Consider the following 13,469-nt stretch of genomic DNA (forward strand, 5'->3'; position numbering starts at 1 on the left):
TTCCTCTCCTGCATTCAGATGCTCTGGTTTTCTCAGAAGATGTTGTATTTCTCTACAGACCTGAGAGTGTGGCTGGAGTGACCTGCTCTACACCTCACTCAGGCAGATTGGGATTTTAAATGGAGGCTGAGCACTGTTAAAATTGATATTCACCCTTTGCTTCCTTTACCTCTGCCTGAAATGGTTTATCACAACACAATTGGTGCCTCTTTTGTAATAATGGCCAGTAGCTGTGAGGTAACCCCAGCTGAAAGTATTTCTCATAATGACTAAGCAACAGGCTTTCCTGGGGCCAAGAAGAAACAAGGCGATCAATTGTGGCCTCGCCATTGTCTCCACTGAGATACTAACTTTGGCTTCCATGTCCCATTCTAAAATACCATGATTTTGCAATTTTAAAAAAAGACCCATGAATATGTATGTCACCAGGTTCCTTTTAACAGTGACATTGCTTCTTTTGGATTGATTATCAAAAACACTATCTGTTCATATGTAAATACAATAATTTGCACCAATTCTAATGCCTTCACCTGTCACTGAAGACAGCTGAACTTCATCCTCTTACATTTTTCTTGTTAGCACATTTAAGCTAGAAAAGGGCTAAAAATATGATATATTAAAGGAATCATTACCAAATAGCAGTTTCTCATTTACTTTTTACAAAGAATATACTGCACAACATAGGGAGAGACATTGTTCTCTCCTGCAAAATGCACTCATACGATATTTTATCAGTGTCTAGAAGAAATACTTATAAAAACTTGAATTATGCCTCAATTATTAATGGGAATTTTCCATAGATTTCTCTTTCATTTCTTTTTTCTCTTTCATTCTGGTATTATTTTCACATTTTAATGCTCTATGCCATGGATGCAAGGATTCAGAAATTTCAGAAATGCAAGATGTAGTTCTAGTTCACAGAGAGACTTCAAATAGTATTGTGTACTTTTAAATTAATACAAACTATACTGCAAGTAATTTTGTCTAAGAAAAAAAAATATGCTTCACCTAAGAATATTAAGATTCATGCCACAACATAGGCAGATGGAAATACTCTGTAAAACAGACTGGTAGCTTAAGAATGAACATTCTCCAAACAGGAACATATATATTCAATCACAAAGTAAGACTCAACAGGTACAAGAAAAATGAAATAACATCTTGTATCTTATTGAGCCACTATGGATTTAAGTTGGAAATTAACAAAAACATTAATATCAAAAATCCTGAACACTTATGAAAACTGAACAACTTTATACTCAATGATTGGTGAGTTAGGAAAGAAATAAAGAAAGGCATTTTAGATGTACTTAATTAAGAATGTCTCCTTAACCACCCAGATGCCTACATTCCTCCTCCATTATTATTGCTTTCCTCTCCCTCCCATGCAGGATTGAGGCATCCTCATTTGGCCCCTTCAGCTTATTGACTTTTTTGAGTTCTGAGGACTGTATATTAGGTATTCTGTACATTCGTTTGTGTAATATTCTCTTATTAGTTGAATACATACCATGCATGTCCTTTTGGGTCTTGAGTTACCTCACTCAGGATGATATTTTCTAGTTCCATCCATTTGCCTGCAAAACTCAGGATGTCCTTGTACTTAATAGCTGAATAGTATCTCATTGTGTAAATGAACCATGTTTTCTGTATCCATTCTTCTATCATGGGACATCTGGGTTGTTTGTGGATTCTGGCTGCAAACAAAGCTGCTATGAACATAGTGGAATATGAGCCCCTGTAGCCTGGTAGAGCATCTTTTGAATATATTCCCAAGAGTGGTATTGCTGGGTATTCAGGTAGATCTATTTCTGGTTTTCTGAGGAACCTCCAGATTGATTTCCAGAGTAGATGTACCAGTGCGCAATCCTACCAGCAGTAGAACAGTGTCCCTCTTTCTCCACATCCTCACTAACATGTCCTGTCACCTGAGGTTTTGATCTTAGCAATTCTGACTGGTGTAAGGTGAAATACCAGGGTTGTTTTGATTTGCAGTTCTCTGATCACTCAGAATTTTGAACATTTATTTTGGTGCTTCTCAGCCATTCAAGATTCCTCTGTTGTAAATTGTACATTTAGTGTTATACCTCTTTTTTTTTTTTTTTGATTGGGTTGTTTGCTTTTTAGTAGCTAGCTTCTTTGGGTTTTTTATGTATGTTGGATAGTACCCTCTTTTGGATGTGTGGTTACTGAAGAATGTTTATCTAATCTGTAGGTTGCTGATTTGTCCTATTGACTATGTCCTTTGCCTTACAGAATCTTTCCATTTTACGTAGGTCCCATTTATCAATTCTTGATCATAGAGCATGAGCCATTGGAGTTCTGTTAAGGAAATTTCCCCCTGTGCTAATGATTGCAAGCTCTTTCCCATTTTCTCTTCTATTAGATTCAGTGTATCTGGTTTTATATTAAAGTCCTTGATCCACTTGGACTTGAGCTTTGTCCAAGGTGACAAGTATGGGTCTATTTTCATTTTTCTACATACAGCCAGCCAGTTAGACCAGCACCATTTACCACTGTATGTTTTTGACATCTTGTTCAAAGATCAAGTGTTTGTAAGTGTGTGGTTTTATTTCTGGGTCTTTATTTCTATTCCATTGATCAACAGGTATTTGGGGATCTGAGCTCCTCTATGAGTAGGTTCCCTTAGGTCAAGGGATGAGTTAAATGAGAGATATGAGCAGGCATATTATACAGATTATGATCCCAGAATCATTCTATGGTCTTCACAAACCTAGAATTAACTGGAAAAGATCTCAGACTGAGATCTTTGTGCCTATTACAGCCATCCTAGATGAGTTGGGAAGGATTGTTATTATCTGATTGAATGTACTTCTAATACAATGTCTAGTGTTCCCAGATTATACATTCTGTAGTGTAGAAGTTTAGATATAACTTCTCTATTCTACAACTCTCTGCCTTTCAAGTCTTCATAACCTCTACAAGTATATATATTATTTTAATAGTAATATTCAGTGATATCACTTGAACACTATATTCTTATCAAATTCTATCACTTTAGTATAATGCCATCTCTGTCATCCAAATAGTTTGATATAGTAATGATCTAACTGCTTTTTTTTAAATCATCAGAAGAGATTTCAAGAATTTTGTATGGGCCTTCTCTCAGAAATAGCTCTTCAATCTTTCTGAAGGATGTGATAAACTAAAATGTAGGTCAATCCATTTAACTGATTCTCTATGGGTGTTTATTAAAATATAAAATCTGAATAGAATGAAAAATCAGTATTTGAATAAAATACATTTTTAATATCACATATATTAAAGTTTACTGCATCAAGCTAGGTTACTCTTAGGTTAACTATAGATGAGAAAAGTGTAGTTTCGTGGTTCATGGAGAAATGGAGATGTTGTGCCCTCCATGCAGCAATGCATATGTACTTTCTCCTCTGTGATTTGTAGTCACACTTGACACCTGACATTGAGTCTTCTCAAGGACAAGGAACCAAACTCAAATGGTGCATGAGTTTTCAGTAGATAATTCCCACTGAATAATGACAGCAGATAGCTTGAAGTTGAAAATTATTAATGCAGCTGAATTAAACATTTTAGAAGAAAGACATCAGAAGTTGATCTTCTGCAATTTTTAATGTTTCATTTGTCATATTTAAAGTACAATGAGATTTATTGAAGTCAGAATATCACAGAGAATGAAAGCAGTGCTACCATATGTATATATAAGTGTGCATATAGATTGGGAGACAGAAAGGGAAAGAGGTAGAGAGAGTGAAGGGAAAGGGAGAGAGAGAGAGAGAGAGAGAGAGATCTTTTTAATTAATCAATTCTGTGGTCTGTAAACACTGGCCAATCTGAATTCTGTATATGGCTGCCGCCCAAGGCATTCTGGGAACCAAAGGCTTGAAACTGAAAGCACTCAGCAGCAGAGTTCTTTTTTCTTGGGAAAATTCAGATTTTTCTGTTAATGCTTCAGAGTATGTATGAAGCCTCTCACATTATGCCAGGTAATTTGATTCACTCACAGTATACTGGAGTAGATGTTAACCAAATTGCAAAATCTATACAAAATAATGTAGTTCCAGGACAAATTGATGCATAGAATTAATGAGAAGTTGGAACATGAATATTGGAGAAGGAATTGTTAAAAAAAAAATCAAGGGCAGAAATATTCCCACAGTTACTAAAATTGATACCATAATATTTTGATTCATATAGCATATTAATAAAAGTAAATAATTATTCCCAGTTTTAAAATTCACTTACATTCTTTTTTCCATATCATAAAGCAATATATTTCTTTTTATTGGAATATTTTATGTATTTACATTTCAAATGTTATTCCCTTGCTCAGTTTTCCCTCCAGAAGCTCCCTTTCCCAAACCCTCTCCCCCTGCTTCTTCCCATCCACCCACTAACACCTCACTACCCTGGCATTCTGCTACACTGGAAAATCAAATCTTCACAGGACAAAGGTTTCTTCTCCAATTGATGCCATACAATGCCATCCTCTGCTATGTATGTGGCTGGAGCCATGGGTCCCTCCATGTGTATTCTTTGGTTAGCAGTTTAGACCCTGGGAGCTTTGGGGTAACTGGTTGATTGATATTGTTGTTCTTCCTACGATGTTGCAAACCTCTTCAGCTCCTTCAGTTCTTTCTCTAACTCCTCCATTGGGAACCCTGTGTGAAGTCCAATGATTGGATACAAGCTTCTATCTCTGTATTTATCAGGCTCTAGCAGAGTGTCTCTGGACACAGCTATAACAAGCTCTTGACAGCAAGCACTTCTTTGCATCCACAATAGTGTCTGGGTTTAGTGTGTGTATATTGGATGGATCCCCTGGTGGGGCAGTCCCTGGATGGCCTTTACTTCAGTCTCTGATTCACACTGTGTCTCTGTATTTCTTCCCATGAATATTTTGTTACCTTTTCTAGAAAGAACTGAAGCATCCACATTCTGGTCTTCCTTATTCTTAAGCTGTATGTGATCTGTGAATTGTATCTTGGGTATTCTGACCTTTCTTTCCTACTATCCACCTATCAGTGAGTGCATATCATGTGTTTTCTTTTGTGACTGGGGTATGTCACTCAGGATATTTTCTAGTTCCATCCATTTGCTGAAAAATTTAATGAAGTTACCATTTTAATAGAAGAGTAGTAATCCATTGTATAAATGTACCACATTTTCTGTATCCATTCCTCTATTGAAGGCCATCTGGGTTCTTTTCAGCTTCTGGCTATTATAAAATAAGGCTGCTATAAATATAGTGGAGCAGGTGTCCTTGTTATATATTGGAGCATACTTCGGATATATACCCAGTATTGATATAATTGGATCCCCATGTAGTACTATGTCTAATTATCTGAAACTACCAGACTCAGGTAGAAATTCAATTTCATTAATGGAATAGATTGTAGACCCAGAAATGAACCCACATACCTATGGTCAGTTTATCTTTGACAAAGGACCTAAAACCATCCAGTGGTGGAAAAAACAGTATTTTCAACAAATGGTGCTGGTTCAACTGGTGGTCAGCATGTAGAAGAATGCAAACCAATCCATTCTTATCTCCTTGTACAAAGATCAAGTCCAAAAGGATCAAGGACCTCCACATAAAACCAGATACACTGAAACTAATAGAAGAGAAAGTGGGGAAGACCCTCGAATACCTAGGCACAGGGGGCAAGTTCCTGAACAGAACACCAATAGCTTATGCTCTAAGAGCAACAATTGACAAATGGGACCTCATACATTTGCAAAGCTTCTGTAAGTCAAAGGACACCATCAATAGGACAAAACAGCAACCAACTAATTGGGAAAAGATCTTTACCAATTCTACATCCAATAGAGGGCTAATATCCAATATCTACAAAGAACTCAAAAATATAGACTCCAGACAATCAAATAATCCTATTAAAAATGGGGTGCAGAGCTAAACAAAGAATTCTCAACTGAGGAAACTTGAATGGCGGAGTAGCACCTAAAGAAATTTTCAGCATCTTTAGTCATCAGGGAAATGAAAATCTACCCTGAGATACCACCTCACACCAGTCAGAATGACTAAGATCAAAAACTCAGGTGATAGCAGATGCTGGCAAGGATGTGGAGAAAGAGGAACACTCCTCTATTGTTGGTGGGATTGCAAGCTGATACAACCACTCTGGAAATCAGTCTGGCAGTTCCCCATAAAAAATGGACGTAGCATTACATGAGGACCCAGTTATACCACTCCTGGGCATATACCCAGAAGATGCTCCAACATATAACAAGGACATATGCTCCACTATGTTCATAGCAGCCTTATTTATAATAGATATAAGTTGGAAAGAACCCAGATATCCTTCAACAGAGGAATGTGTACAGAAAATGTGGTACATTTACACAAATGAGTACTACTCAGCTATTAATAACAATGAATTCATGAAATTCTTAGACAAATGGATGGAACTAGAAAATATCATCCTGAGTGATATAATCCAGTCACAAAATAACACATATGGTAGGCACTCACTGATAAGTGTATATTAGCTCAAAAGCTCACAACACCCAAAATTCAACTCACAGACCACATGAGGCACAAGAAGAAGAAAGACCAAAGTGTGAGTGCTTTGGTCCTTCTTAGAAAGAGTAACAAAATACGCAATGGAGCAAAACTGGAGACAAAGTGTGGGACAGAAACTGAAGGAGGGGCTGTGGGGAGACCATGGCATATGGGTATCCATCCCATGTGCAGTCACCAAAGGCAGACGCTGATGTGGATGCCTGGAAGTGCATGCTGACAGGAGCCTGATACAGCTGTCTCCTTAGAGGACTGCCAGAGCCTGACTTACAGAGACAGATGCTCACAGCTAACCATAGAACTGATAATGGGGTTCCCAATGGAGAAGTTAGAGATAAGACAGAAGGACCTGAAGTGGTTTTTGGCCCCATGGGGAGAGCAACAATACCAACCAACCAGAGCTCCCAGGGTCTAAACTACTAGCCTGGGAGCATATAGGGAGGGACCCATGGCTCCATCTGTATATGTATGGAGGAATGCCTTGTCAGGCATCGGTTGGAGGTCCTTAGTCCAGTGAAGGCTGGATCTCCCAGTGTGGGGGAATTTGAGGGTAGGGAAGAGGGAGTTGGTGGGTGTGTGCCAGTACATCCCCATGGAGGAAGGATAAGGGGGAATGGGATAGAGGGTGTGTGGGTGGGGAGGTGGGCAATGAAACATCTGAAATGTAAATAAAATAATAAAAATTAATCTTAAAAAGAGAAACGTTCAACATCCTTAGTCATCAGAGAAATGCAAACCTATCCTGAGATAACACCTCACACCAGTCAGAATAGTTAAAATAAAAAACTCAGGTGAAAGCAAATGTTGGCAAGGATGGGGCAAAAAAGGAACACTCCTCCATATCTGGAGATATTGCAAGCTGGTACAAAGCCTCTGGAAATCAGTCTTGTGGCTCCTCACTTTACAGTGCTAATGCTGTAGCTTCTGCTGGTCATTTTTCCCACAAGCATTCCCCCCATCCCCTATCCCTTTCTACTCTGAGATGGCAGAGCACACCCCAGGTATCCCTCTACCCTGACACATAAAATATGCCTGCTTATGTTCATTTTCTCCCACTGGGGCCAGACATAGAAGCCCGGGTAGAAGAACATATGCCACAGACAGGCAACAGCTTTTAAGATACCTTACAAAGTTGTTCAAAAGCCATATGAAGACTGGGCTGCACATCGGCTATATAAGTGCAGGGGGCCAAGGTACAGCCTATGTATGCTGTTTAGTTGGTCTCTGAGAAGCCCAAGGGTACTGGTGAGTTGACTCTCTTGGTCTTCCTGTGAAGTTTCTATCCCATTCAGGACCTTCACTTCTTCCCTCAACTCTTCCATAAGAGTCCCCAAATTCCATCCAAGGTTTGGCTGTGGGTCTCTGCATCAATCCGAGTCACATGTATGAGGGGGTCTATCAGAAGAGAGACTTGCTAGATTCCTGTCAGCAAGCTTAACAGAATATCATTAATAGTGTCAGGAATTGGTACTTGCCCATGGGGTGGGCCTTTAAATGGTCTAGTTTTTGCTTGGTCATTCCCTCAGTCAGCTCTATGCCCTATCCCTGAATACATTTTTGGTTGAAAATTTTGTTGATGAGTTGATGTCCCCATTGCTCCACAAGTGTTCCTACCTGGCTACAAGAAGTGGTCTCTTCAGGTTCCATATAGTCAATGCTGTGAATCACAGCTAAGGAGACTCTCATAGATTCTTGGTCATCTCTCCTATCCCATGTCTCTGGGGCATCCTTGAGATGACTCCCACCTCCCCACCCCTGCCAGTTGTAGATTTCCATACATTCTCTTGGCCATCTGACCATCTCTCCTGTCCCTCCTCACACATGATCCAGAACTGTTACTCACTCCCCTCCCCATCCCCACTCTCACTCAGTTCCCTCCCTCTATCTCTCTCCTATAGCTATCTATCTTCTTCTCCCTTCTAAGTGAGATTCAGGCATCCTTGCTTGATCTTCCTTCTTGTTTAGCTTCTTTGGGTCTGTGGATTGGAGCATGTTAACCCTGTATTTCATGGCTAATATCCACTTATCAGTGAGTACATACCATGCATGTTCTTATGGGTCTTGGCTTCCTCCCTCAGGATGATATTCTCAAGTTCTATCTATTTGCCTGCAAAATCCATGATGTCTTTGTTTTTTAAAAATTGAATAGTATTCTATTGTGTAGATGTACCGTATTTTCTTTATCCATCCTTCAGTTGATGGACATCTAGGTTGTTTCCAGCTTCTAGGTATTAGGAATAAAGCTGCTATGAATATAGCTGACAAAGAAATTAAGTAATTATCACAAGATTTGATTTTTAAAAATTGATGGCTAAACAAACCTAACGTATTTAAGTGTTTTTTCAGGCATTCAAAATTCCTCTCTTGAGAATTCTCTGTTTAGCTCTGTACCCCATTTTTAAATTGGGTTCTCTGGGTTGTAGGTTTCTAACTTCTTTATAAACTTTGGATATTACCCCTCACTCAAATATAGACTTCATGAAGATGACTTCTCAATATGTACACTGCCATCTTGTCCTATTGACAGTTTCCTTTCCTTTCAGAAGATTTACAGTCTCATGAGGTTCCATTTATCAATTGTTGATATTAGAGCCTGAGTCACTGGTGCTCTGTTCAGGGAGTTGTCTCCTGGATCAATGAGTTCAAGCCTATTTCCCATTTTTCTCTTCTATTTGATTTAGCGTATCTTATTTTGCATTGAGTTCTTTGATCCACTAGGATTTGGTTTTCACCATGGTGATAAATAGGTATCTATTTGCATTAATCTACATGCATGCATCCAAATAGAGAGTACCTTTTGTTCTAGACACTTTCATTAATTTATTTTTGTATTAATTAAAAATATTAATTGATACTTTGAGGATTTTTAAATACATGTGCAATGTATTTTGGTTCTATCCATCCCCACACTCCCCTCAACCTAATGTCATCTTCTTTTTTATTTCCACTGAGTCTATTGATGCTCACATGTGCATGGGTGTGGTGATACCCAGGACATCATGAACAACCTACCAGAAGTAACAGTGCAGAACAAAACTGACTGTTATCTAGCAGCCATCAACTGACCATAACTCTTCAGGTAGATGTGAGGTCTCAGGATCCTCTCATCTCTCTGTGCAAAAATGTTGACTGGCTTGATATTATTGTCCATACAATCATAGCTGCTCTGGGTTCATGGTGCAATGGCCGTGTTACAGCAAAAGGACATATTTTCCTTCAGTCCATCCTATTTTCTGGCTCCTATAATATTTCTGTCCTATTCTTCTGTGGATATATTTTAAGCCTTGAGGTAAAGGAGAATGATACAACTATTTATATAATGCTAAACAGCCCAGAATCACTCTTCTCTACATAGTCACAATTGTAAGTTCCTATATATACTTCTTTTCACTGGAGTGGGAGTTTCTCTGTTAATGGATAAGAGCTGCACTAAACTTTGAGTATAATGGTAAATATTTGTAAGACAGTTTGGTACTATGTCCATTTTGTAATATAATATTAATAGAGTCTGCCATCAGTCTTATAGTTTCACCAACCATGGATTTTTGGGCCAGGGGTTAAGTACTTGGCATGAGTTCCTTTGTTTACACTGGGCCTTTAATCCAATCTGACTGCTGTTGGATAATCCTAACCTCATGATCACTATTGTAGTAATGTTATGTCTTACTAGATCAATCATTATTGTAGCTTCCAGGGTTCATATTAGAATAAGGAATTTTGCAAGCTAAATAATAAAACCATGAAAGGCATTATTAAGGACTGAATTTTTCTGCTTCCTGCTTTTTCTATGATTCAGGGAAATAAAATTTAAATGGCTGGTGGCTAATAAATTCAGTAAGGAAAAAATGACACTATTTTGCAAGAAGAGCTCAATAGTTTGTTCAGGGTGATTATATATACACATATATGTATGTATGTATGTATATAAACATATAAATAAATATAAATATGCATAAAGATAGATATATACACATATAGATATTCCAAGTTGTTAACTGATAGATTCATATATTACATATGTATATATGTAAATAGGTATTTTCATATATATATATATATATATAAATATATACCTAAGAATGTTTCTTTCTATATACAAATACATCCATTATATATCTATATATCATCTAACTATCTATCATCTATCAATCTATTTGAAAGTATTTTCTGAATAGAACTCTTTTTATTCCCAGGATTAAGGCCAATGATTGACAAGATGAAATTTATATACCAAAAATGCTTCAGCACAGCTAAAGAAACAAACATTAAGTGAAGTGCCAAGGACCAGCTTCAGCTTGCAGAGGGAATCTGAGGAATGAGCATTTGGGAGTGATGGATGAATAACTTGAAGTCAAATTGTGGGTTACAGGATGATGGCTTATGTTCTGCTCAAGACAGTTTTCCAGACAACTATCTCTTGAGACAGCTCTCTTTGCAATTCTAAAAATTCTCTGGATAGCTCCTCTCTTGTGGATCCAAAGCCCAGTTTTTATTTACACATCAATTCAGTCTTTAGTCAAGTTTCTCTTATGATTAAACCATGAGTGAGGTTGAAAGATTCGAGCCCCATGATTCTTAGATAGAGTTACCAAGCACACAATAAGTTTGCTGGGTAAAATCTCTCTCTGAGATTGCCATTGCTATCACGCTTGAGGCTAACCCAGCTTTGTCTCACACTGACCTGGAATCGTTATAATTGGCACAGATATCCTCAAAGTATGAGTATGAAAATATGTACATTATTGTATAAATTAGCCTTATACCAACAGCAACACTCCTAGAGGTTCATTGCCTGCTGGCTCTGTTCCAGGGTCAGGAACATTGTCACACTGTCCCTTGAATTGAATATTGTCCCTTGAATTGGCTGTGCCAGACTCAATAATGAAGAAGAAATCCCAAAAAAAAATGGGAGAGGATCTTTGACCTCTCTATTTTGACAGAGAATTAAAAATTTAGAATGTATAAAGAAATGACAAGTGAAATGATAACAAAAATAACCCATTCAAAAGATGGCCCTGGGATCTCAAACAACTTTGAGAAGTCATCTTGCTACAGTCATATGGCAAATATCACCAGTGAAATTGAGAGAAAATATAGCAGGGAAATAAGAAACTTCATTCATGTTTTTAAGATTGTAAACTAGTGTGACAGCTATGGAAATCAGTGGGGAAGATTCTCAAAAACTAAACTTCAATGTACCATATGACCCAGCTCTACTGGCATATGGACAAAGAACTCACTAACCTACTCCATAAATTCTGGCTCAGCCCTGTCAATCATTGTTCTATTCACAAAAATATGAAATGCAAACACTCTAAATATCCTTGTATTGCTTGCTTGAAATACTGAGTTTCTAACAGGTACTCAAGTACTGAACATGCTATCATTTGAAATAAGTTAAAAAAGGACTTACCCATTTCATCAAACCTTTGTGTCTAAGTAGATATAAATTCGATATATGAATTTAATTATGTTGTTTCTTTGACGTGTGTAACACTTTCTTCTTTGATAACAGCCTCTCACCATTTCTGATTGCAATATTGCAAAACTAAGTCCAAAATCAATCTTTGATATTTTAGGTTTACTTTTTATCAGTAATTTTCTATTGGTACTTGAGTTCACTATACTTCTCATGTGAATTTGTGTGGATTAGGTTTGTATTTTCTTACAATTGTATTTAGGTATATGTATACACATGGAATAAACTGAGGTCATCTGTTTAAATAGCATTTTTATTATAATATATATGAAGTTATAATGGAAAGTCAACAAGATATATTCTATAGGATAATAAAAAGCATAAATTTCAGGAAATACTTTATGTGGGTTTATAATATTAAGCACCTATTAATAATGCATACATAATACACTCTACATGTTATAATTACATACATCACAATATATAAGTAAGGCTAACTATTCACATTTAGGTAAAATTATACAGGTTTATTTTGGCTTACATTTTGTCAGAAAAACTCCCTTAAGGAAACATCCATCCTGTCCCAATTGTATAGGACCACATTTAATATTTGACTTTCTTTCCCAGTGGTTAATGAAATTTGAGAGATTTAATGGTATAAATATGGTTTTTGTTTTTGTTGCTTTTCTTCTTTGCCACAGATAGATTCCATACCATTAAATACATTGTACTTCCATTTAATAAAAAGAAATAAATTTCAGTATACTTTAATGGGTTTCATAGTTTAAGGAGATGCTAAATTCACATTAACTTGGACAGAAATACTCATTTTAAGCACCAAAGAAACCACATTTCCTGAGTTACCAAAAGGAGTCATCAGTCATCTTAATTTTAAGACTTGTACAAAGTTCAGACTTTACCTGCTGAATACAATGAAAAACACAATTTTAAATATTGTTTACATTTTGATAAGTTTCTTTCCAGGTATATAAAATGTTATCAGATAGATTTTACTGATATAATAATTAGTGCTTAATTCATTGGCATTTTCATCCTTTAACAAATTGTAAATCCAATTTAATTGAAAAACACAAACAACTTCCTTCTTGTTTGAACAACAAATATTTTCCTAAAATTGCCATTTCCAGCTTGTTTCCATCAATGGACCTGGCTGCTGTGCCAAGGGAATAGTTAAAAGACAGAAACAACAAATAAAGGGATCAGTAAAACAGCGAGATTCAGATGTGATCCTAGTGTTGTGATCTACAATGTTGAACCACTGTACCCGGAAAGCTCAGCAAGTGCATTACATACGGGTTAACAAGGAACTCAGGTTAATACCCCAAACAAGAAGAACAGCAGCGCTATTGTATTCAGGCAGGGAGAGGCAGCTTGGGCTCATCTTAGTTGCTACATTAGGTACAATTGGAACAATACTTTGGACTAAAATTCTCTGAGGAAATATTCTATGGTGGACAATATTTACCACACACTATGATTATCAACCTTTGG

Source organism: Arvicanthis niloticus, chromosome 6, assembly GCF_011762505.2.
Source record: "Arvicanthis niloticus isolate mArvNil1 chromosome 6, mArvNil1.pat.X, whole genome shotgun sequence".
Classification (NCBI taxonomy): domain Eukaryota; kingdom Metazoa; phylum Chordata; class Mammalia; order Rodentia; family Muridae; genus Arvicanthis; species Arvicanthis niloticus.